This window comes from Aphelocoma coerulescens, chromosome 11 (assembly GCF_041296385.1).
Source record: "Aphelocoma coerulescens isolate FSJ_1873_10779 chromosome 11, UR_Acoe_1.0, whole genome shotgun sequence".
In the NCBI taxonomy this organism is placed as follows: Eukaryota; Metazoa; Chordata; class Aves; order Passeriformes; family Corvidae; genus Aphelocoma; species Aphelocoma coerulescens.
The window spans coordinates 13409871-13436965 of NC_091025.1; the positions used below are offsets into that span (position 1 = coordinate 13409871).

At 38.1% G+C, this 27095-nt stretch overlaps 1 long non-coding RNA gene across 4 annotated transcripts in view; it reads right to left on the reverse strand.

The window, feature by feature from the left end:
* Positions 1-27095, reverse strand: part of LOC138117091 (uncharacterized) — a 122057-nt gene that overhangs the window by 6491 nt on the left and 88471 nt on the right. For 3 of the 4 annotated variants that reach the window (XR_011154502.1, XR_011154503.1, XR_011154504.1), the window contains exons 4-6: positions 3473-3593; positions 594-697; positions 54-189 (exon numbers count right to left, since the gene is read on the reverse strand). This is a non-coding gene — a long non-coding RNA (uncharacterized lncRNA). The remainder of the gene's footprint in view (positions 1-53; positions 190-593; positions 698-3472; positions 3594-27095) is intronic. The other variant, XR_011154501.1, reaches the window with a different exon arrangement.

Consider the following 27095-nt stretch of genomic DNA (forward strand, 5'->3'; position numbering starts at 1 on the left):
CTACAATTACTCCCTCTAGTCAGCTGTTTGATTGTTTCTGCTAAAAATCTTACCTCACCATTTCATTTTGGGTAGGCTTCCCTCTTCATCCTTTCTGATTGAAACTATGCCAGTCATGAAAGTTACAAATCAGATAGCCCAAGAGGCATGCAATGTTTTCATATAAAATATGCATAAATTTCTTCTTCCCTGTAACATATATGACTAAAATTATATCAGTGACCCCAGGAAGCATTTTTCCTTTCATCGTCCCTGTCCCCAGCAGCTCTGCTTCCCGTCTGTGCTGTCACCAGCGGTGGAGCTGCAGTGCCTCCGACAGAGTCACGGGAGCACAGAAACCACCAGGGCTAGAGGTGTCTTGGTCTGAACACGTGTTGGTGCCAACACTTGTGAGGATTTCAGCCTGTCTGGAGCACAGGAGTGTTCCATCAGGCAGCTCAGCCTGGTAATGGTAACCTAAGCTACCAGCAGCAGGGAGGCGTTTGTGCTGTGCTTTGCTTTGAGCAGTGCTCAGAACCTGTGACACTGTCTGACACTAACTGATTAAGATACAGGTACTGTGGTGCTGTCAGAAAAGAAGAAAGAGGACTTGCCATGCTGTTGTTGCTCATGGATCTCCAGCAGGGCAGCAGCCAGACACCAGTGCACAGCAGCGTCGTGCTCTTCCACCTCTTCAGAGAATTACTTTCCAGTCAATCTGAGCAGATTAAGAACACACCCCGTTTTTAACACAGCCTGTGCCTCCACACTGACTCCAAAGTCTGTGTATCATAGGTGATCGAATCTTTATGACTGGGGAGGGGACTGTGATAGGAGATGAGGAAGATGTGAGAAGGACAAAAATATAAATTCAATAATGAGCCTTAGCAGGAAACCATTTGGAAGGCTCCTGCTGCAGCAAAAAAGATGAGGTCCTAGCAGGGAAAGAAACAGAGCTACCTAGTTATGCTGCAGATATAGACTAATCTTCCTTTTCTCCATGGCTTTTACTTGCAATCTGTAAAAACCAGACATTCAAATTTCTCCCTGATCCCAATTGTCTGGGTATCCCCAAAGCCCACACTACACTATAAGTGGGAAGGATAAGAAGGATTACTTTGCCAGGCAGCCTAGGACATAGGACTAGAATTTTAGTTTTATTTAGTTTAATTCTCAGGGCTTTCCCCAATACAAAAATGCAGGGTCTCCCAATGTACCATTTCATCTCATCTCACAAGTGATGAAATAATCATTTCCCTTCTCTCAGAGGGCGATGCTGAAGCCGTCAGAAAGACTAACATACGTAGTGTCCTGACATGGGGACACTCTTGAGCTCAGGCTTACATTTTTGGCCTTCTGGAGTTACTTGTCCTTACAGCCCGCGCAGGTAGGAAGGCAAGCAGGAATATAGAAAGTCCCAGAGAAATCTCTGGAGATCTGACATTCTCTTTTTCATTTGTGTGCCAAACCAGGCGTGCTTCTGTTGCCTGTGTGGTGCCAGAATGGTTCTTGTCCTCCTCAAAGCAGAGGAAACTGGAAAGATTCTGATCTCCCTTCCACCAGGTAGAAGACAATTTGGCTTCCAGGAACCTCTATTCTCTATCACAACCAGGCTCTTTTCATCCTGGCTTTCTTAATAAATATTTAGAGGGCAGTTCACATTTTCCCTTCTGCTCTATGTAACAGAGCTGATTATTGCTAAGGTCAGGTGGCTCCATGAGTTAATTAATATTCACAGGTAGCAGTAAGAAAGAAGTACAAACCTCATCTCTCTCCTCAGCTTTAATTACAATATCAGTGCTATCAAATTCCACGTGGATACACCTCCCACATCAGCTCCAAACAATTTCAGATGCGTATACTAACAGGATTCACAATGTCTTTAACTTGTGATCTTCTGTCATTACCATATGATTACTCTAATGCATCTTTACGGTGCAATACCCACCAGAACTAACAACCATGGAGTGCCTTGTGTAATGACAGAATAGAGACATCAACGTGGAATTTCAGCTTACAGGGACCTGCAGCATTCCTTTCCATCCCTTTAGTCAACATTTGTGAGTAACCTGACCCCTACCTGCCTCCCTTCCTTCTCCAAATTTACTTTATGAAACACTTATCTCATTCTAGCATTGAGAAACCCCAGGTGGCACTGAAATCCCAATGGAAATGTATCATAAGTCAATGAAGTGGTAATAAATTGTCTCACATTGATCAGCTCTGTGGATACAGGAGAGGAACAGAGGAAGGTAAGTCAGGGAAGAGCAACTGCATTTTGCACCTTGCTGTGGTATGGGTGATGATCTGGACCTTGTGTAGATGCAGGAAAAGATTCAGAGAAATTCGACAGAAAATGCAGTACTGACTACTTAAGTTAGCAAATATCCCTCAGTTAAGTGCTGGTGGAGGTCAGATACAAAAGTCAGCTAGAGAGAGCTGGGAAAGCTTCAAAGGGTCTTTGTGGCAAAAAGCTAAAGGATGAGCCAGTGCAATAACCTGTCAAATGACAAGCCATGGAGATGACTTTAGCCTTTCATTTCTACCACTACAGAAAGTGAAGAACAAAGTACACGTTCTAAAAACATATAATGGGATGGATTTTTGAACCTATGTAAGGATTTTTAAATAAGAACTAGCTGTAGACATATCTGACAATGCACTATGCAAAATATTCCTGTGCCTTTGTAGGAATTTACAAAACTCTCTCAGTATATCAATTTCATCACTCCTTTTACTTTTCTTCAATGGCAATCATTTTAAACTGAATAATAGCATCTATAATTGATGCATTTGGCTTTCTTTGTGATAACAGTCACTATGATTAAAACAGACATCATCAAGACTTGAAAAAGACAGTTAAACAGGAATGGCATTGCATTGTCACCTATCCAAATTGTAATTGGTGTTTAATTGTAGCTCTGCAAGCAAACACAGAAAGACAAACAACAAAGAAACCTCTGGTCTGATTGAAAGCAATTAAGAGAGGAAAACCCAAGAGAACTAAAATATGAAGTTTCAGGGAGAAAGCATTCCTTTCCTGAAATGCAAAGGCTCTTCTTGAATCTGAAAGAGGGAAAGCATGGGAATAGTGCAGCTGTTTCTGGGAAGTTGCCTTTTGAGTGGAAATGGAAATTAAGAGCTGCCAGGATGATTTTGATCTCTCTTGTCAAATTTATATTGTATATGTTTGCTGATATTCTGTAATATCCCAGTTAGCTCTGTTGTTTGCATATTAACTGTTTTGTGTCCCAGTTGCTCATATAAGGATTATAAATATTTTTTGAAAGATATAACCAACACTTTCAACAGTATAAACTATGTTTTTTTCTAAACAGCTTTCCCTCTGTTCTTGGAGAAGACTCAAAGAATCCCTAAGAACTACTTTAGGATGGGCTTTTTCACCATCAGCTGACAGAGACATGAAGGAAGCAGCTCCAGAGCAAATGGACTTCTACAAAAACCTCTTTGCATCTAAACCCAGTGAGTTTACCTTTAGAGCTAAACTGATCCCAGCCATGGAGAGCTGGAGAGTGATGCAGTTTCAGGGGAGCTGGAAGCTAGCACGTCGTTCTGAGCGCCTGGATCCAGGACTTGGCTCCCTCCAGGGGTACCTGTGTAAGAATAAGGATAACAGGTATGGTTCACACATGGAATATGCAGAGTTCACACACAGAACTGGACAGAGATTTTGACAATGGACAGGGTTTGTGGTTTCACAGGGCGTCATCTCCAATTATCAGGAAGGTTGCCTGGTTCTGTTTCAGAATGGAAAAGGAAAATATTTTTATCTACTTTAACATTACACTGGCACTGTCAGATGATTCATAGGCTCTGGAGAAAACAGACATTACCAGCTCAGCATATTTGTGTACCAATCACTATTTGTCATATGTGAGTACTTCCCACAGTCCTAAAAAGGGATTTGTTTTGTGTATTATTTGCAGGAAATGTAACAAACTCCACACTGAACAGCAAAATAAAAACAGTACTTGATTGTTTTATTGAATAGTTGCCTATTTCCTTGGCAAAACTTCACTTTAGGATTTTTTTTATGCTGTGTAATAAAAGGACCCCCACAGCTGTCTTCTCTGTGGAGAAACACTGTCAACATCCAGTATAATTTTCTGCATATTGAGTGAAGTACTTGAAAGTCCCAGATCCATTTTAATATGTGAGCAGCTCTCCCATTGGTATGCAGCTGGAGAGAGTAGTTCTATCCTCATTTAAAAAAGCCATATGACAGATTTCTTTCTTAAAACAAACACTGTCTGAAACTTTTCTTTTTTCTCTCTCTTTCCCCCCCGCATACACCTTTCCTCTCTTGTTAGGCACCAGCATGCTGAAATCACTGCATAGTTCTGACATCTCACTCATTATACATAAAACAATGCCAGCACTGTTTCTTTTTTGATGTCTCTGTGCATGATCTGCTGGAATAATTCCCAGATTAACTGTTTATTAATATAATTTTGGCAAAAAGGTGGGTGAGGAAATTCCAGCGCACTGCCTTGAATAAGGTCTTCACTATCCTTTTCTGAATTTTCTGATTTTGGGAACAGACAGCTACCAATCCTTCCTATCCTATCCAAGGTTCTCTCCAATCCTGATCCTGCAAGCACTTTGCCACACAGCACCAGTCAGTAATGCTCAGTCCTTGCACAGCTATTAACTCTGATGCAATGAAGTGTTGTTGTTATGGGTTGCAGGGAGCATGTTTAACATCCACAGCTATTTTTAATGATTCTGTCAAGAGGAAGGATTACAGCTCTGAAAGCACAGGGAGATTTTGTGTAAGAGTCACAAAGCTTTGAACTCTGCACACACCATGACTGAATATACTGCTCATGTGCTTCAACACAGCCTGACACTGCAAAAGTTGTGGTTGAAAAACAGGATATCTGAAGGTTACAGAACATTTAATGGCTCCAGTGTAAACAATACAGCACCAAGAATTAAGTGTCAAACATTATCAACCTCCCAGTCTGGATAATGCCACATCTCACAGGCTGAGAATGACTCACTGAAACAACCTCAGATGGCAAACCCCCAAGTGGACAGGTTTGGAGTGATGCTACCAATTCAGAGTGGAGCATTTGGTCCAAGGAGTAGGCACTGAGTAATTCCCCACACAGTGCTTGCAGATGCTTTCATCCAAATTCAAGATCTCTGCTCCACATTTCTGTTTTGAATGAGAATAAAAAAGTAGATTCTCAAATTTTTCAATGGAATTAAAATTGTGAAAATTTTATATTGGAAAAATTAATTTAATTGCTGGTTATTTTGTCTGAAACAAATGGAACCAACTGTAAAAATCTTGGATGAACCTGGGAAACAGGAACCCTTGTGAAAGCCACAGAACTGAAAGCCTCAGGGTTCCTGGGGTTGCTTGTTTCTCCCCTACCAAGAGTAGGAACCTCAGAAATATGGACATCCACTTTAACCAGCAATCTTGGTATTTATGGTGGCCACTGCTGGAGGAGAAAAAGAATGAACCTCTACTGGGGAAGCTTTCCTAGAGCTTCCAGGTTTCCACCTCCACTGGCTGGGGGTTGCGGCAGGAATTAGGGTATCCAAATTTTTGAATAAAGGAGTAAAAGCTGCAGGAGCCCCAACCTGGGTCAGAGATCTCAAAAATTCAGGGTTTCCAGCTCTACCAAAGTTACCTGGAAGATATGTGAGCTCTGGGTTCAGCTCCTAGCTGAACTTCAGGAAGCCTGCTCACTGCCCTGGAGTTGGAGGAGGGCCACACAAAACCCAATAGAAAAACCCAGAGATCCATAGAATTTTCTGTGAAAAAGTTTTGGTCTCAATAACTCAGCATTTCCTAATGAAGTAGTGCTTACTGTAAAGTTTCTGCCTATTTCCATTTGGGAGGACATTATTCAGATGGACATGACACATTTTGGATGACATGAGAGAATTAAGTTTGGTGTTCTTGCCAAATTTCATCCTGGTAGATAATTTCTTACCTATTTAAATCCACCTCACATTAACAGAGCACATTTTTTAGCTCACATTCTGTCTTGCAGCTCTTGTACTGTTAAATATTATCTGCATTTCATCTCCTGTATAGCTCTTTTCACTGCTAGGTTAGAGTATGGGATCTGTGTATGGGGATGGGAGCTCTGGGGGTCTCTAAAATCACCTCTGTTGCTGCAAGAACATCAGTGCCACATGAAGGATTATTTTTAGTACCAGAGAAGTTTTGGCAGAGCAAGGTGCAGTCCCACACAGAATGGGACTAGTCTGATGTCAAATTGTTTCATGCCATTATGGCACATGACTGCATTACAGAGTAGCTCTTGTATTTTTCTATCTCCTCAGGAACATTTATTCCTACAATGAGGATCCTGCATTGACTCCAACGAAGACCCAGGCCCCTATTGTGTTAGGCACTATAGCAACAGACAGTAAAAGGCAGTCCTTGTTCCTAAAGACCTTTCTATCTAAACAGACAAGACATTGCCAGAGATTTATCTTTTATTCTTCAGTTTATAACAGTTACAAAACAACTTGGATGAAGAATAAAAATTGCAATGAATAGTCTGTGATTATCCCAGCTGTAGGATGAACCCATATGGAGGTGGGAAACCCCAAGCCAGTAAAAGCATTGAGGGGTGTAATCCTGAACCAACTGAAGTAATGTGAGAACTCCTACTGACTCTACTGGGAGCCAGGATTTCCCCTCTCTGTTCCCACTTCACCAGGTGCCTGTGTGCATAACACAATGCAGAGTTGTACAGTGATGTTTCCAAATTCCCTGGCCCTACAGCAGCATTGCAGTATGGCCACACTGCTCCCACCAGGGGGATGAGCCCGGGCAGAGCCCGGTGCGGTGAGTGTGCCGGTGATGCCGCGGTGCTGTGTGAGCACAGCCACAGCCCTGCTGCACTGGGGCTTCCTGCAGAGCTGCCTTGGAACAGGTTACTGGTAGCGGGCCCACAAGCTGCCCACATTCCCTGGTCTGTCACCAAATCACTCACCTACCACTGGTAGTAAGCTGAATGATTAATTACAGTCTACACTACTCCGTGGTCTCCAGTGCAGGGGCTGTTTAGATGACAGTGAACTCCCTGAACCTCCTGTGTTTCTTGCTGCAAATCCTTTCTCTAAGGGATACAGACTAAAAATATTCCTGAGGTACAGCTCATAAACAGACATATCCCCTGTTCTGATCTTACTTATGTTCTATGTTATTATTTACTTAAATTACATAGCTCCCCAGCCCTAACAAGAGACTCTGGCAACTTATTTCTTGTCTTTTGGAAGCAATGCAATGCACATTAAAGCAGAGATAATAATGATTTAAGACATGCAGGTCTCTTTTCTGGACATTCTGACTATGAATGTAATATAATAGAGGTTTGAGTGATGCTTGTTTTGCACCCCTGAGTTTATCATAAGATTAACAGTCTTTATTATTTTGCAGAACAAGCAGTAGCGCCTCATCAAGGGTATAATCACCTCAGTCAAAAAACAAACAAGCTTTTACTTAATGTGCTAAAAATATAGTTGAGAAACCTTCAATCTCAAGCCGTGTGATAAAATAGACTGTGTTGACGGAGCAAATCAGCAGCTGCTGCTGTGCAGGCTCCTTCACCCTAACAATGCTTGCCTTTTTCTCTCCCCACCAAATTTAGAGATGATGTCAGTGTAGCCAACCCCAGGAGTTCAAAAATCAGAAGACAAACCAAAATAGAATCACAGCATTGATATCAAAGCCATGGAAGTTATTGAAACTGAAGCGTATGATTTGGGGGGTCAGGCTTTAGATTTTTTAATTCATAGGAGACAGCCTTCTCCCTTCCAGTTGTCTGCTCAGTTCTCCTGGCTGTCTGATATGCCCTATTTCAGAGTGAGAGACAACACAGGACAATGGGAAGCACAAAGGATTGGGAATCTATTTAAAGTATATATATAAAGCTCAATTCTCCACCATATGTAGAGCCTTAATCCTGCAAAAACCTTCCCTGAATGCTCAACTTCATTCATACCAGCAGCCCCATGGAAGCCAGTGGGGGTCTTCTTGTACCTGAAGTTTGCCCCTTATTTAAGTTACAATTGCATGTCAGAAATGTTGGCCTGTGTCACAATATTAAGAATTAACTAAGAATTAAGAGATTTGTTGGTCAGTTTTCTCTGTGATCTTGGGCAAGTCTTGATCCATTCTATATCCCAGCTTCCTGCTCTTCAAAAAGGGGTAGAATTTATCTCTGCAAGGTACTTGGAAGCCTCCAGACAAGAGATAATAAAATGCAGAAGATTAATGCATTGCCTCTTTCTGATGTAAATTGATTTCTAGCTAACACAGCTGCAAAGTATGCTTAAAAATCAAAAGTATTTCATAATTAAATCTCCTAATAAAACCAAATTCCCAGAACTGGACTTAATCCACCATGGATCAAGCCTGACTGAGCAGCTGAGAGAAGCAGAGGACATTCTCAGTGCTAAGACACACTTCTCATTTCACTCAGTGGACCTTTTGCACTTCAACACGATCCACAGAACCCTCTCTAAAAAGAGCAGTTCCTGGGAGCCAGAAGTAAACTCATACAGAAGTTTATCAAGATGCAAACCTTTAGTTTTATTGTTCCTACCCAAAATATCAAATTCCTCCGAATTTGAAATTAAAATTAATTGATCTTATTTTAAAGTTTAGTCTGAATGTAAAGTCCAATATTTTGAAGCAGGAGTAGCGTGTTACGATAAAACAGTTTGTTAAGAAAGTATTCACTTAAAATAACGGAAGGCTTTCATCTTTTATTCAACATTTGAAATTAGTAAAAGATATTACCTTAGAGTGGCTTAATTTAAAGTGGCAAACTGATGCATTTTGTTAATTAGACCATTAAAAACCTCATTTATGTGTAAATAAGTCTAGGTCATTAAATTGTAATGTACAGTGTCAACATGAAACTTCAATCTTCAAACTTTCTAGTTATGTTAATTCATGACCCTAAAAAATAATTAAAAATAGAATTAACATCAAAGAACTTAATTTTCCCCTCCTGTTTCTAAAGAAAAAAATATGTATTTGTAGTAATAAAAAGTGCCATTTCTGCTCCGTCCTCCAGTCACACATTCTCTTTGTCTACAAGACTTTGTTTAAACTTAGAGGTACAAAACCTATATGTTGATATCAATTATCTATTTGAATATTTTTAAAACACAGCAAAAAATAGCTAGCAGTGATGTTATCCCTAATTTTCATGATAGGAAGAACAGGCTATTTCAGTGAAATCACATATTGTAAATTAATGGCATAATAATATTGTAAATTAATGGCATAATAATGAGTCAAAAAGGCTAAAAGGTTGTCTCCTGTTAAGGTTTATGAGTATTACTGTTATAAAGTCTTATTCTCACTTGCCCATAGCTTTACAAAACAGGAAGTAAAGGCTCTACTCTAGGAAAAATCCAAGATTCTCAGGCTGATTTTAGAAAACATCAGGAAAAAATGTAGAAACATTTCTGAAAGTTCAGCCATTTCTAGGAGCAGAGTAAAAGCTATCCCATTTGATTTCAGAGAGATACTGGGAGAAGTTTTTGCAAAGACACTGAAGACAGAATTGAGAGGAACTGGAAATGGGCAGTAGAGCACAGGAGAGAGAGGCTGAGTGGTCAATGAGATGCTGCAAGAGAAGCCTCTGGATCCTGGACAACTGGAAAGAATGAGACTGGGCTGAGGGCAGAAAAGAGCAGGGGAGATAATGGTGGGATGGAAGAAACACTGACAAACACCATAGAGAACAGCAGAGAATGCAGCCTGGGGGAAATGGCCTGTGCCTACTCATCTGGAGAACAAATCTCAAGGATGCCAGAATCCCAATCCTCATGAGCAAAAGCAAGCAGTAATTATCATTTCCATACATCCAGGTCACAGATCAAACATAAAATAGAAACTGGTGAAGATTATTGATTTTCCTTTGTATACCCTTTAATGAACAGTTAAAATTCCTTTCTTTTCCAGATGCCTAAAATCAACAGGATGCAGAAATTCCAGTTCTGTGTGCTCCTAACCAGGCTTGCAATTCTGACATAACACAGGAGGGGGAAAAAGGAAGAAAGAAAGAACAGTGAAAATCATGTGAAGGCTCTAAGGGGAAGGGATGCTTTTAAGGCAGTAGCAGTGATTCCAGGTGAACTGTAATGATAACTCCCACTGCCAGGGATGCTGTCCAGCCTTGGCAGGAACATTCTCTCCATCTAATACAAGACTGTATTTGCTTCCTAACTTAGTGGCTGGTTGATATATGAACAGATAAAAATTAGGGTGTTTAAAAACACAAAAATACTTGAATTGTTTTGAATCTTCCTAATTCACTTGAGCACATGACACTAACAAAGGACACAGTCTTTGCCTTACTTTCAGACTGGATTCTTGCTTTGCAGATAACAATCTGCCCAGGAGTAGATGACTGACAAGAATCTTTTCACCGAAGGACTGCATTAAATATAGTTGCTCCTGCACAGCTCCAAAGTATGTAAATTATTCATGTTATATATGAAATCATATTAACAGTTATGTGGGAGAAGCGATTGCTCCCACTGTACACATTCTTTGGAGTTGTGTAACACATGCACAATCAAGCATGACACAAGAAAATTCATCAAAGAATATTTGAATATACCTTAGGGAGACACTAAACTTTTCTGATGATTTTACAGAAGGAAAACTAATTGCATCTGCACAATACAACAGTTTTATAAGGGTTGAGTTCATCAATGCTTTTACTTTTTTCTTTGGTAAACATTTAAAAGAGTCTACTTAAATTGATAAAAAAATCAGAAATGACTGAATGGTTTGAATACATTAAGGTTTCTTCCACCTTAGGCATTCTTACTTGTTCCTACTGACTTTTTGCAATATCAGCAATGCATAGAAATTCTTGACCTATCAAGGTGGCATCAGACTGGATAATAACAGAAAATTATTCTCACATAGACCTTGCACCTTTTCCTAAGACTTAAAATTAAAATCAAACTAATTATATAAAATAATACATTGAAATCACTAAAAATTCTTCTGACAAACATAATCAAGTTTTTTATACTAAATACTTTTGGTTTTACTAAGACTATGAGGTTTTCATCTGTAATGGTATACACACTTATCAGAGACTGAAATATTATATTTTATCACTTAAACATTTTCTTAAAGGACTTTTAAAACTGTATTCCAAAAGCTGCAGAGAAGACCAACACACCCTGAATGGGGCCCTGACTGAGGGGCCACTACACCACTCACAGATGAAGATAAAGTAACAACTCAGGGCTGGGGACATTCACAAAGCACAAGCTTAACACCTCCAAGATGAGGACCACAGCCCAGGGCTATCAGCTGCCAGGCTCAAACAGACCCTGGAACCAAAGAGTGGGGGGAGGAGAGACTTTGGGTGTGTGTTGGAAACACCTCTGGTCAGAGGCACAGTGACTGCTCATCCTCCACTGTGCAGAGGAGCCCACCAGAGGGGTCCTCACTGGGAGGGGGAAGCTTATCCACAGCAGAAGGGGTGACATGGCCCATCACAGGATCCCCCCTCAAAGGGGTCCCCAGACCCTGCACCAGAGATGGTGCAACAGACCCTCAGTGTTGTAAGGGGCAGTGTCAAGCTGGCCCCTGCAAGAGGAGGCACGTGGGTGCTCCCACCTGGCCCAAAGTGTGCATTAATCCAGGGGATCCTGCACTCTTTGGCATGTGGCACCATGTAGTGGCGTGGCCACGGCGGTGACAGGGGACCCTCACCACCAGCAGAGCAGATGGAGGGGAGCAACGAGACGTCCTTGGGACCCTGGGATGGGTGATTGCTTCCACCTACCCCGTCACCTCTCCCTGTTCCCCCACCCCCCACACACACTTCTTTTTTCTATTTCTTTCTCTCTTTTCTCTTCCCTTCTCTTTGCCTCTTATACTATTAAATAAAATACATCAATTTTTTTGCAACAACATGTAACCTCGTTTGGTTTTAATCTCATTTCTGGGGATATTTTGAACCTTCTAAGTTCTTCCCAGTTTATGCACAGAGACTTAGCTTGCTTTGCTTTTCTGGGTTTAAACCGGATCGTAACAACACTGAATGCATCCATTTAACTATAGGAAATTCTGTAAAATTTCTAGATTGTTGCTGTCTTGGAAATTCTCTTAGTGTTCAGAAATGTGCAGAAAGAACCAAATAAATACTTTATTCTGTCATGACTTATCCAGTTATCTGGTGGGGCATTGTGACTGACAGGCTACAATCAGTAGTCTGAAATGGTTGAATTTCACACTGTTTTGATGTTTTCTTAAGTGGCTTTTTGGCAAATTGTACTAGATGTACAAAATTCCATGTGGAGTCTGCTGGATTATATGATCTTGCTTTACAATTTATCCAAAAGAGTATTTTGCTAAGGTGATTTAATTCCTTGTTAAATTGGAAACAATGAAGCTACTGATCCATTTACACACCAAGTTCAAGATCCTTATTTAGAACACTGTAGAGCACTTAAATTGGAAGCCTTTGTTCCCCTTGGACAGGTGAAGATTGATTCCAGTGGTCTCCCAAGCAGACTAAAACTCAGTGTAGTTGAGACTGACAACATTTCATTGGTATGAGGAAGAGAAGAGTCAGATTATTCTTTGCCAAGCTGCATGACTATGGAGCACTATCACAATATTTCTAACTCTCTTCCCACTTCACTATTGATATTGTGACAGGATTTGTAATACCATTAGGCTGTGTTGCCAAGAGCAATTCTTTTAAAGAGTGTGACACTGAATATAGGCTCTGGCAAATGATGCCTTCAGTTAGAAAGTATTAATGTGACAGAACTCTTCCTGAACCTTTTACAGAGAATATGTCTTGACCAAAAAGTGACAAAAGAGAAAATAGTGGTTAAACTTGTGCAACAAAGCATTGAGACAGAAAAATCTCTGCTGAAAATGCCTTTTTGTGCAAGAATTGATCTCACTGTCATTTTTAGTAATGTAAATCACAAAGAAGCATTGAAATCAGTGGGAACTACAGCAGTATAAATCATGTGTCATGAATAACAAAGTTGTAAGGTATTGTTATTGGGTCACTTAGTTCAACTCCATAGTTTATTTTAGCTCTAACATTTATCAGTTTTGCTTGTCCATACTAACTCTTACAATCGAAATATTTTCTGCAGTTTGGCAACAATGGGTATTCTGGACTGGGTATTCACAGAGCAAGTAATAGAGAATTTGTCATAATGGGTCCATCTTCTGTTCTATGGCTCCTCTCATACCTTATGTGTCTACTTTATATAACCATAAAATATCTGACTATGAAATGACAGTAAGAAAAAGAAAGGAGTGTTCCCTTTCCATCACATTTCTCTGACACATGAGATTTGATCATCTCTACTGTTGCAGCAACAACTAGCATTAGCAAACACACTACCCAGCCCCATTGCATACAGACAGGTTATCTGCCATGGAAAATTCCATGGGCTCATTTTTTTCTGCATTAAAATTTTTCTTTCATTTGGTCTAGATTCATTGGTCCTTAATATCATGATGCATTTATTGCACGGATCTGGGAAAAACACAAAATACCCCATCCATCACAGTGTTCTTTTCCCACTGCTTCCTACTCTTCCCCCAAAAAAACACTTTAGGATGAGAATATCCATGGTAAATGATCCAGAGGAGTGTCACTTTATAACTCCTGAATCTTTATAGTCTTTGAGATGGTCTGTATGTAAATCTTACTGTACATCTCACTAGATCTGTCACCTTTATATAAGCGTTCACAGTCAGTCTATACATCAGTTGTCTTGACCAAAATTTTGAATAACTCTTATAAAAAATACTAACACAGCTCTCGAAAATGATCATTGTCATATCACCATGATGTCATGAAAGGAGAACTAAAATAAATGCAAACTTTCAGACTTCTAGATACTATTCTCACTAGAAACTCAGCCTTTTTTGCTGGGGTTTTTGCTGGTTTTTTTTGAGGGGGGGTGTTTCTTTGTTAGTTAAAGAACACCCCACAAAGACACAGTGCTATTTTCCTCGGATTTTGTTCCTCTGGAAATAATTTTGTCTAGTAACTGTTCATAATCTCTAAAAACACATCTCCAGTTGTGATCCAGCTTCTATTATAACACTGCAAATTTATGGAATTAGCATTACTGCTGATGAAATTTATAATGTTGTATGTGATTATTGCTTCACTAATCACTATGTATTCCACTGCTAGCTGTATGCGAGATCATTAATACAGTATATGTATAAACATTAAGCTTAATGGAGTTAAATGATGATATGGAAAGGCAGGATGGCTAATTAATGATCACACAAACAATTAGTACTCTTTCTTCCTAATTCACAAGCTGTTCTATGAGGAACTGCAGCCTTGCAGAGCAAAATTCAGTGCATCTCCTAATTACTAATAAGATAGGGACTTGTGAAAGCACAGACTACCTCTTAACCTCCTGTTACTATAGACTGGCTTTAAGCTTCTCAGCAAGATTTTTCCTGGTCAGAAGGTAATTTAAAAGAAAACCTTTTCTGCAATCTTTATTGGTCACCTTTAAGTGAATATTTGACTGATGGGACCTAGTCAAGTTTTACATTTAAGAGACACTTAAAGAAACAGTCTTAAATGGTCCTTAATTGGTTTGTGTGATATGTCTGTGTTGGTACTTAGTCCAGGACTGAATTTCACACTAAAGGCTTATTTCTAGTGACCCTTAACTCATGCTGAGTATCCCTCTCTCCCTTGTGCATAGTCTCATCATAGACTGATTTTGCCAGAATAATTGTCTTTCTCTGTTCTACAATTCTGAATCTTTTTCTCTGTAGTATTTATAAAAGCACAAAATAATCTTTTTTCTAGATCATCTAAATCCTTGGATTGATTAAATTAATTCTAACTTAATTCTACGATAGGACAAGCTATAAAAAACATCTGTGTGAATTAAAAACCCTACAGTCATTGTTTTTATTTTACATATAGACTTTAAAATAACAAGTTCTATCCTCTCAAATGATATGGTTCAGTCCTGTTACAATAAGGAAGACCTGTTGTGAGACACAGAATTTCAAACAATCCCTGTCACAAAATTATCAATGCACTGATAGAGAAGTCTATGGCAAAAGTTACTTTGGAAGTTGTCATTAAGTACCACCCCTCTCCTTTTAATACGAGACAATGTCCATTAAAACCAAAATATTGAGTCATCCATCCATTCAACAATTTTCTTGCAAATCACCTTTACTAATCAATACCAAGAACCAAATTAATTAAATTTAAAACACTGAGTAGCTCTGGAGTTTCACATATGAGTACATTTAAATATCCTAACAATTCATCATTCAGTGCTTTTCATTAACTGAAAATGGCTCAATAACTTTCATTACCTAGAAAAGTCCAATAATAATTTTAGGGCTTTGGAAGACAGTGCTGGCTCTTTAGGAACACATAACAAGAGAAACAACACTGAGGTGTCTAATGGTGTATAATTATCTTAAACATCTTCATCAAACCTTGGGTTTCATTAATGGGGTACTACTGAGTAATCCAGGCAACAGCCTTCGCCAAATAATGACTTCCACAATTAAAACAAATACATTTTGATCACACTATTCAAAATAATTCAAGGAAGATATATGAGGCATAATATACTAGGCATATACTCAGAACACCTGGAAAGTGCTGTTTTTCTACTGCCCCTGGGGCATGAATCGAATGGCAGCAAAAATGCTAGTAATTTAAAAAATTGTTTTCATAATTTTTAATTATTTATGGATTATTATGGAGTCTTTCAAACTACCTCTCATTTGTTAAGCATAGATGTTTAAAAATGTTTTAAAAAATGTTGCATATACTTTCCAGGGACTCCTTCTGCAGGTGTTCTTGCTTAAGAAGGTTAATTTGGTAAACTAAAAATAGCAACAATTAAGTTGTGTTCCACAACTTACTGACAAAAAGAAAGCAATACAAATGTAATGTAACAAACCCAAACATGAGAATTAGGATATGGAACTGTGTTGGAGACTGTTACCTGACTGCATCTGTAAACATATAAACAAAATATAAATGATTGGAGTAAAACCAAGAAGTATATTATTTGCTATTGATTTTCAAGTCAGTGATGATACAACTGATAACTATGATTTGAAATACTTTTCATTATTTGAGCAAAGTTTAAATAACTACTTTATGGTCATTCTTCTACTAATTCACTAATTTTATTTCAATATGAAACTTGTCATTTGATATATGCCATAAAGAGGAAGAAGAGAAAGAGTTGAGGAAATATGTCTCATTTTGAAGAATTATAACTATCTCTTCCAGCAGAATGTGTCATGATTAAGTAGTAATGATCACTTTGAACCATTACTCTGTGTGCTCATCTGCCAGCAGAGATTTAAGCCACTTTTATGTCATGCAATGGTAAATTATTCTGGCAATTCTATCAGCACTGTATTTCCCACATAATTCTACTATATTCTAGGAAAAATAGTTCTTCTCATTCTGAATTACAAATCTAAACACTCTTGTATTGTTTACTTGATTGAATATGATAGTCTGTTATGTAAAAAAACTACTGAGAATTTTTAATCAGGTAATCCTTGACCCAACTGACTTAAGTGCTTCAGACAGAGCTGTTAATGTCTGCTAGATCAGTGCAGATGCTCTGCATGTGCTGTTAATTCATAAACTAAACTCCTCTTTGAATCTGCTTAAAACCTGTTAGGAAAGCTGACTGAAATTCCTTTCCTGGGGAATTCCAAGCTGATATTTTATGTTTAATTCACTCCAGTATGCAAAAAAAGAAAATCTGAATACTCCCATAAGAGACTTAAATAGAATGATATGACAGGAGATAGCTGAGGAACTGGGTAACTTACTCTGGAAATTTCACCTGGTTTAAACTCATTCTGTGCTAAAGACAGCTGAAACTGGTTGAGGTGTTGAAGGTATTAAAAGAAATGACTGTGGGATGTGGGGCTATAGAAAGCACACTCCCATCACTTCTATGTGTGATTCCAACATCCCAAGCCACAATTCATGGGAATTGTCCTTTTTTACGTAATCTCTTAAGAACAGATTGACTCCATCATCTTTGCCATTGCTCTTCCAGTGGCTGTAGGCAGCTATTAGAATCTTAGCCAGATTAAACAAGTGCATCTCCATCAACCTAAGGGCTGCTGCTCTGAGTCCCTCATGGTCTGTCCACTCTCCAATGGATCCACTGCAGTCTGTCAACCTCCCTCTCAATCTGGAGGACCTGAACTAGGTGCAATGTTTGAGGAGCAGCCTCAGCAGAAGGGAGCAGACATATATAATTTGGGATTTGTGTTATTCATGCTAAGGGGTACTGGCAGCTCATGCCAGTCTTGCATCCCCTGTAATTCAAAATCCTTCCCAGCAAGGCTGCCTGTCTCTTGGCCAACAGGTTCCTGATCTATATCTATACAAAACTTTGTGCTTCATTTTCTTCATATTTATTAGGTTTATGTCAGCCAGATTCTGAAGTTTTCCCAGATCCTTCTGCACTGATGCAGAGGCATTTTGTTATGTCCCACCCCCACTAGGTATCATCTTCAATTTGGCCAACTATTTACCTGCATCATCCAGTTCATTGACAAAGACATTTGACATAAACAGGACTTTCTAAACATCCTAAAATGAGCTGAACTATTGTTCATTTGTTTTCTGTATTCAGAAAAAAATCAGAATCAGCATCTTCTTTTGTATGTAAATTTACACCACCCAATACACATATACAAATATTCATCATACACCATAGTTACACATTCACAAATAAAACTGAAACACAATTTTGCCCATTTATAGGCTATACAACTCAGATCCATTCTAGGCATGCCATGATGTACAAAGAGAAGCCTAGCAAATAATACTGTAGGGAAAAAAATCTGTATTTTTTTCCCAGGTTAGGCAGAAGGCAAGCAGGCATTATCAGCATTGTAATTTTGGAGACAGGTACCTCAGATCCACCTGCTTGCTGAAGCTTGCCAGACCACTGCAGTTATTTTGCACAATTCTGTCACTTCAGCAAGCCAGCATGCAAATCCTCCCTGTTGCACCTTATGTGGACACACCTGCCCAGTTCAATGTCAAGCACAAAACAGAACAATGGGGGTTTCCTGTAGTCAAAAATAAAAGAGGACTTAAGCTTGAAATGTCTGGCTTTAGAATACCTTCCAAGAGCTCTCTTGTGGCTAGCTCAAATCCTAGCAAAGGCTTGTTTCTTAAGAAAATGATTTTATAAAAATCATTTTTATACAGCAGGAAAATGGGAAGGATCTACATCTATAAAATCCATTTTAGTTATCAGTAAGCATTCATTGATATTACAATGTCTATTTGGCATTCTTTTTCCAGTCTTACATCTTTTGCAAAAGACATATATACCATATGCTGAAAAATATCAAGTTTCCTGATAATGAAAATTTTAATAGCCAGGTTATAAGCCTCAGACCTAAGGGGTTATAGAGAAAACATATCTTTCCCACAAACACAACTGCTAAAATAAAACACATCTCATTTAATATAAAATTGCATCACATGTTTAAATGTATATTAAAGGAGCATTTTAAGGCTTTTTTCTTCGTAAGTGGCAGATGTTATGCATAATAATCCATAAAATCCTCTGAATTCTAAAAAAGTGTATTACATAAAACTTTCATTTAAATCTTTCATAGTGCTCAAACACACTGAACAGTGGTAATAGTAAAACACTACAGCAAACAATTAGAATTAACTGAAATAAAATTTGATATTTTAAAAATCATTTAAAAGGATAATACTTCTCCCCATAGATCTCTTTATAAGCATTTATGTAAGCTAAACAAATGTAGCTACCTACTGAATTACTGCAATTTCTGTTCCACAAACTGAAGTGTATGTAAATTTCTCTGGAAAAAAAAAAAAAAGGCAACACCTGCCCTTTAATGTGCAGGAGAATTTAATAGTTTCACCTTAAGAAAAAGAGACTCAGTAACAATGACCTTATCCTTTTTATCGTTTGATATCTTGGGGGAAGAAAATGAAACAACACAAATAAAATACAGTTTAGTGGAAAACTAAACATCTTTAAAAATATTGTCCCGATAGATCCTAGTTTACAGTGGATCAGTAGTGCTTAAGGATGAAGACAAGAGCAAGCTATAAACTGCTTCAATAAAAGTCAATTAACCCCTGCTTGCTGCTGCAGCCCCTCTGCCAACTGTGCAATGTGCACCAGCACCATGTAACTCCAAGTATTAAGCAGTCAAATGAACACTGCCAGAATAATTACCCACTGAGACAATAACAATCACTAATGCATATGCAAAACCAAATCTTGTGCTGGTGTGTGACTTTCAAAAACATGATGTATAATACAACAGAAGCTGTTTTCCAGCCATCTCCTGCTAATATCCCCAAGCTGGGAGACCTCTGGAAAGATATAAATCAGGCCTTTTTTAGGTTAGGATATTGTATATGAATGATGGACACTCCTTCCCTTAAATTAACCCAACTCAGTGAAGAAAACCAAACTTATGTAGTCAGAGATGACTAGAAAATATTTTCCTTGTTAGAATTTTAATGTGAAGGTATCACTTCTCTTCATTAAAGTTATTGAACTGGAATGCACTGTGAGAAAGCTAATGGTTTCAGTAAGTGTTTTTGAAATGCTAACTTTTGTTTAAAGATCAGCCAAGTAGCATAAAATGCTTTGCTACACAGCAATTAATTTTAGGTGTGTATCACTTCCCACAGTAATTCTACACCTTATATTTGCAAAATGTGTTTTCAGAAAGTCATGGCTCTGCCAAACCTGATTCTGATATATATTTTACTTCATGAAACTCCCACAAAAAAACGATCTATGATGGCACTATATTTTTTCAGTCACAAGTAAATTATCCCCTCTTCTAGACACAATACAGCAGTGATTTAATTTTGTACAGCAGTACTATACAATAGAAAGTGGAAATAAATAAGTCTACAGGATGAATTGGTTCAGACAGAACTGCATTACACAGCCATCTGACCAGGGTTTAGGAGCTGATTTATTGCCATGCATTGTCTACACATAGCACCTAGTTTGGAGTATGTTAAAAACTCAGGGAATTCCCTACCTGTAATTTTTAGCACCTTAAATTTGCATTTCATCTAATTTTAACCACTTTCATCTACAAAGTACTCTCTGATTTCATCTGGGTATTGGCACAGTGCTAGTTGCTGAGTCACTCATTTTCCCCTTCATCAGACTCCTGGATTTCCATTTGCATTTTCATCTGTGCCCTCTCAATTTTCTTCTCTGATCACTCCTGGATTTGGTAATACACATAAATGATATGCTATTTTGTAAGTTATCTGGAGTTTGAATCTAACCTCTTATCATGCCTGAAAGAGTCTATATGGAGACAACAGAACCAATTTAAGTATTTGCTTGAATGTCTTGATACAGTCCAATTCTTTACTTTACTAAAGGCTGATGAAAATTCACCACTGATGCCTGAAAATGAAATGCACAGTCATTAAGTTGTGATCATACTGGAAACACCACAGCACACAGAGACTGTGCAACTAAATATATGCAGTAGAGCAAACAGACAAGGAGACTGCAATTAAAAGAGGTTAATATTATGTTGTCTCTTGCTAATTTAATGCTCACTACAGCAACAGATACCAGACTCACATGCCTCTGCTCCCTTGCTGATGAGATAGACAGGTCTCAATTCTCAGAATACACAAGAATAGTTTGTGACTCACTTAGAAAAGTGAATGTGAATAAATTAATCTGGTGGGTATTTTGCTCCTACAGAACTCAAAAACCATAATCTTCCCTTGGATGTTTCAACCTTACCCCCATTTAGATCAATGGTACTTTATGTGTTTCCTTAGATCAATGACACCACATAAACATAGCTGAAGGAATCAATTTCTTGGCACTTCTACACATATTTCACAGAGTTAAGGAAACATAACATAAAAGCAAGTTACCTTCTGAAATAAAGAGGTAACAATTTGGACCACTTTCACTAAAAATCACAGATTTATCCATCACTGTAGAAAACACAGTACAGTCTCTTCCCTGACTCAAATTCTGGTCCTTGGGATCCTTTCTTTGGAGTCTGTTCCAGATTTATTCACTGCTCATCATTAATGGATAATTACTGCGCCCATCAGTATTTACAAGCACTACTTTTTTCTGATGCAGATACACCTCTCTGTAGTTTCATCTTATACCAGAGAATTTGTTGCCTGTTGCAGAATTAGGCAGCAGGTTGAGAATTCATTTTCCTTGACCTCACTTAGGATTAATTTGACCCAAAGAATTAAAAAGTACTGGTGAAGATTGTGAAGGTGTTAATAAATCCAGTACAGTAAACTCTGAAGTGGAAGATTAGCTTTTGTCTCAGTCTAAATGTAGAGGTTAAAATGTTGCTCTGGATAATACTTGCACAGGCCTCAGAAGGGAATAAGGTTTTAATTAAAAGCAGCACGTGACCTCTACAAGAAATAACAGCAGAAGAAGATTTCTGAAAATAGTAAGATTGTGGTGGGAACAAAAAATAAAGGAAAAATATTTTTAAAATATCTTGTATAATGCTTTTATTCTTTTTTTCAGAATAAATAAGGCAGAATATATGTCTGGATGATTGAGAAATTTAGCCACTCCATTTCTCTTGGGCATAGGTTTCTGGTGAAAGCTTTGAAGATGCTTTTGCACAAGTTTTGGCAGATGATTAGGAATATAAGGTCTGGTATTTAGCACTGGCTCAAGAAAGTCATCTTTCCAGCCACTTTCAAATTTTTACACACCTGTTTGCCTTTAGGACACACTGTCAGGGATTAGGTCACCATAGAAACTTCTAAGTTTTTCCTGAGTGATGTGCAGTGTATCTTCATCTTCTGTTGACTTCTCCAGTAAACCTGGGATTCAGCACAAACCAGGAAAGCCCTGTCATGTCCTGGCTCATGCTTGCTGCTCCCTGACATACAAGACATGGCACCCCACATCACTGCCAAGGCTGTGATTATTCCTCCTGGGGCTGCACAGGCAGCAGATGGAACTTTCTGGAGTAATGGGAAGTTCCAGCCCCACCACAGACAGGGCAGGAGTTTGGCTCAGAAAGGTCACAGCCCTGAGCTAGAAGAGTGAAGGTAGTTCAGTACAGATCTGAGTAGAGACAAAATGGCAGGGCAGGCAAAGAAAGCAAGAAGGATATGTAATGAAAATACTGTGTGAAAAATGCATCACAGGTTTTGGAAGTTATAATAATACTAAATCATGTGGCAATGAAACCCAAGAAACTGATAAAACATAAGCATTAAAAAGAAGAAATTCACGGCTTCTGTATTTTGTTCCTTATTTGCTGCATCTAATGTCTTTCCTTATAAATTTAACATTCTTGTTAATGCTGACTCTACAAAGTGCTGCATTCTGCCAGCCATTCTGTTAAGCTTCTGTGAGAGATTAGTAAATTAGAAAAGGTGAGGAAGCAGGGTAAAGAAACACAATCTTCCCTGGTTTTTGTACGACAGTCATTCCCCCTTAGGCGAGAAACTCATGGCTTTCCTCTATGTCCTATATCTGAGGACAATGCTGATAAAGTAAAGAGTTAAAGGATGAAAATAGATTTTGGAGAAAATCTAATTTGGTAGAGTACCAAGTAATATTAGATGGTTTTCCAAAGAGTGAATAATCTTCTTAATTGCCAATGTGTTTCAGGGCACAAACTAGATTTCCAATGGAAATTTTTTAAGGACTTCAAAGACTGATGAATTCTTTGCTTAGTCTTCAGTATATCTGAAGTCAAAAAGCAGGCAAAAAATTCAGCTATTGGCATCAGTGCTAAAAACCAGAATCATGATATATTTCCACCATGAGATATATGAAGAGTAGCAAGAAAAATGTATTTTTTATAGCACAGTGGGATGACCAAGCATAATTAGCAAAGGACTATATGGACTTAGTTCCATTTAATGTTTAATAAATCTTACCTTCAAAATAACTTTGGTATATTTTGGTAGCTGTGCCCAAAAGATGCTGCTAGCTGCAGTTTTGGAAATTCTTTTCCTTAAATGCCATTTCTGAAAACATTAAGGTCTTTGATACTGAGGTTTCACTTCTGAGGTTGTGATGCTTAGAGAAGGATTGTAGCAGCACTACAATTGCTAAAGTTGCAATGTCTGCCGGGACTTTAGTGAAAGCATGTAAATTGTTTAGAACACAGTTCTGTGAGGATCCAGATGTGTCTGTGGAAATTCTAGGAAATCATCTGGATCAGATTAAACCCAAGAGAGTCAGCTGAGTTTAACAATGTTTTTCCACAGAAAGCTCAAACATTTCCTAAACAAGATAAAGATTAAGTAATTTTGTTATAATCAAGGAAATCTGACAGTAATGATAGATAAGATCATACAGGCACGAGTCCATAGGTTTCCAGGTGTAGGGAGAAATGTTACTGGTAGTAGGAAACACACTTTCCAGATATCTGGAATGCAGATTAATGGTGTTGATTAACTCACATGTATCAATGGCAAATAGAAAACTGTTTCCAGCAGGCAGCTCAAGTCAGGAAAATTGATGACAAGGTGGTGAAGGACAAAGTGAACTTTCATCATCCCCAACACCACATACAGATGTGCTCCACCGAGAGACCCTCATAAGTTTTTTCTGCACCATTCCCCTGAGGTATCCTATAAGCTGATTTTAGAATATGCCCCCAATTGTCAATGGAGAGCTACGCTTTTAGAGCATAGGAAAATGGTTTTCCAGCCTCTCATCAATTGTTTTCTCCTATTGATTTTGTCTTGATTCAAGGGGAATTTACTCACAGGATCAAAGCAAATTATAAGTTTTGTAAAATTTCTCAGCTAAATTAAAATCTAGTTGAGAGGAGTAGTAAAACAATTCTGTGTCAGCAAGTATTTGAATTCCAATTCTACAAACATATTCTTTTGTTTTATCTACCTCTTTTCCTTTTTTTTTTTTTCTTTTTTTTTCTTTTCTTTTTTTTTTTTTTTTTTTGGTATTTAATTCAGAATTACGGATTTGTGATTAATTTAAAACATTCACGGTAGGTCAAAGCATGGCTACTGGGAATGCCTTGCGTGCTTCCCTTTTTCCAACTTTTACATAACTAAATTCACAAGAAGTCTGAGAATAAATACCGTTAGGTCAGGTTTCTTCTCCTGTAAATTTAACTGTTGCTACAATTCTGCTACAGGTTTGTACACCTGCCATTTTTAGGTTTTCTCTTCCCAAGAGGACAAATTGTATCAACCATTTGGTTTTAGCAGCATGAGTTTTAGAACTACAAAACCAACAGACCTTACTGGATTCTTTTGAAGCAGGAGCAGTTCCCAGCACGTTGGAGAACCAGTGGAAAAAGCAGCCAACCTGTTACTATTTGATAGCCAGTGGAGTGATGAAAGCAGCACTTCCAGAACACAAAACTTTCTAGACAGGGATTACTTGCTTTCTCCTAATATTAAACTAGATCTGAGAGAAAAACACAAGATCATATCTCTTCATTTTTAGATAAAAGCAGACATATCTGAGTGGGAATACAGGAAGAAAAAATTGTTTTCCTGGTTGATCAGAATGGAGAAAAGCAACAAAGTACTAGCTTAATTATGAGGCAAAACTAAATAACTAGCAAATATGAAATTTAATTCTATTACATATAAACACTGCTCAAAACAGTGATTCAGAAAAGATTTTTCAGGACTATCAAAATAAGTTGCAATAGGGAGTCATCTTTCTGAGAAGATCCCAGAGAGCCCCAACAGTGCACCAGGAATTCAGTTGTGTAAAAACCTTTGACTCTGCACCCTGGTACAAATGTCACTCCTAGAGAAGCCTGTATGGAATTACATATGAAAAGAAAATACAAACGGCATTTTGTTGAACTCATTTGGGGATAAACTCTGAGAAACCAAAGATGAAGTGATAGGTTTGTAAGACACCTTTTCCCTCCATATATTTTTGTGAACTGTGGGACCCATCCATTGTATAAGTGGAAATTAGATTGTGTTCCTCCGTAATGAGAACTCTGTTCAGGGGAAAAACCAATGCATCTTTTTGTGAGGAAGCCCTGTGTCAGCCTGATCTGATGTCTCCCAGTTCAATAGAAATGATGAAGATCCCGTGCCATGGATTAGCCAGGAACAGCTAGCACAGAAGTCTGGTTCTGTGACATGAGGGAAAGGGAAACCTTTTTTACTGAATAACAGTTTGGAAGAAAAATCTGCAAGAATCTGTAACCTCACTGAGTTCTATTTCCTGCCTGTCTTTTCCCCTCTTTCATCATTTATACGCCCCTTCAAAGCAAGGCTTACAGGCTCTATTTGAGTAACGCTTATTATGGCCTGATGAAGTTGCTTTGTAAAGTGAGATAAAAAGGAGAGAATAGCAGAGGTTACTGAGATGGCTAGATAGGCAATTATTTCTATTCATATAACTAATCTTGCAGTGTAAGTAATCTTCAAAAACCACCATTTACCTGAATTATCTGAACCAATTAGCAATATGAATGTTTACTTAAACTAATCTAGCAGAAAGCTTGCCCCTGAAAAAAAATAGAAAAGATATTCTTCATATACTGTCCTCACACATACCCAGTATTTACATTATTTAGCCACTCTCCAGGGAAAATCAAATCTTTAGAAGTTATCTCTATAAAACTAGGTTTTAATGTTACCCTTCCCTTGGGTCAGTCCCTGGATTAGCACTGGATGCTGCAGCTTCAAAGACTAAAGAGCTGACAGAATCATCTTTAACATCATCCTCCTCTATATCTGTATTCATTAAGAAGTTCTACACCTTGCAAATCTCTGTTTTCACCCATCTGGAATAGTTAGAGGCAGAGAAATAATCTGATAAAATATAATTTTATTTTCTACTAGTACATAAAATTTTATGGGAAGCCTATAATAACACACCTAATAAAATCTACCATAATAAATGACAAGATCATACAACATTATCACTGACCAAAGGCAAGAACCAATAATTTGCCCTTCAGTCATTTGGTAAGTCTATTTATCAGCATGGTCATGCTGAGTACTCTAAGAATGCTTTATTCAGACATGCACTAAGAAATTTTGACTGTTTTTTCACAAAGATCTCATTTCACATAGCTATTTATTTTACTATCTAGAATAAGTCATGAAGAAAGTAGTGTATCTGATCCCAAAGCAGTCTTTCATGTACCTTGTTCCTGCCACTCTCTATGGCCACCTACAGGAATACAGGAGGTGAAAGGGGGAATGCAGAACAAAGACATATTTTCAGAAATCTACTTTATAGGCCTAAGAGAGCTGGACAGAGAGAAGCAGGGACAGTAATTTGTTGTGTTTCATCACCTTACTGGGAGTCCTGTCGCCACCTGGAAATGGGACACCTTTAACAGCCCCATGGGTTGTTTATGAGTGGTACAAGACTTGGAAATCCCAACCCTGCCTCTCTGGCTTTTTAAATTTTCTATAGCATTTTATTAGTGAAATTTTCCATTGTAATGCTGATCCCCTGACAAGAACCCCAAATTAGATTTTTTTTTTTTTCAGTGGGTAAGGCTTATTCAACCCAGCCCTGTAGATTTTGTTATAAATATTACAAAACCCAACATGATCCTTCAAATACTGAGTTCTATACCAAGAATAACTTACAGTGAAGTCATTTTCTGTCTCAGAATTAATTTACTTTTATTTCTAACATCAGCATTTGTATTTCACTAGCATTTGTATTTATACATGTTTTCATTTAGTAGAAGCTTTTGCAGGAAAAGTACAGGAGTTCTTTTTTAAGTCAAGATCTATATTAAGATCTCGTAATACATCTTTTTTTGGTTCTCTCAATAACAAAATATTTAAGATGCTTATTCATGGTCTGATTTTCGAACCCTATATTTAACTGGAAGAATCACAGTTGATGCATTAACCCAGAATCATGTGAACTGGCTCATAAAAATGGATGGTGTGATCATATCTGGAATTTACACAGGACCCTACTCAATAAAGCATATTCTGCCCTTACTGTAATATCATCCTCCAGAGCTTTAAAGTCTTTCAAGTGGAATAAAGATGTTGCTATAATGACAGTGAATGTAATGAGATTAAATGTAGTTGGGA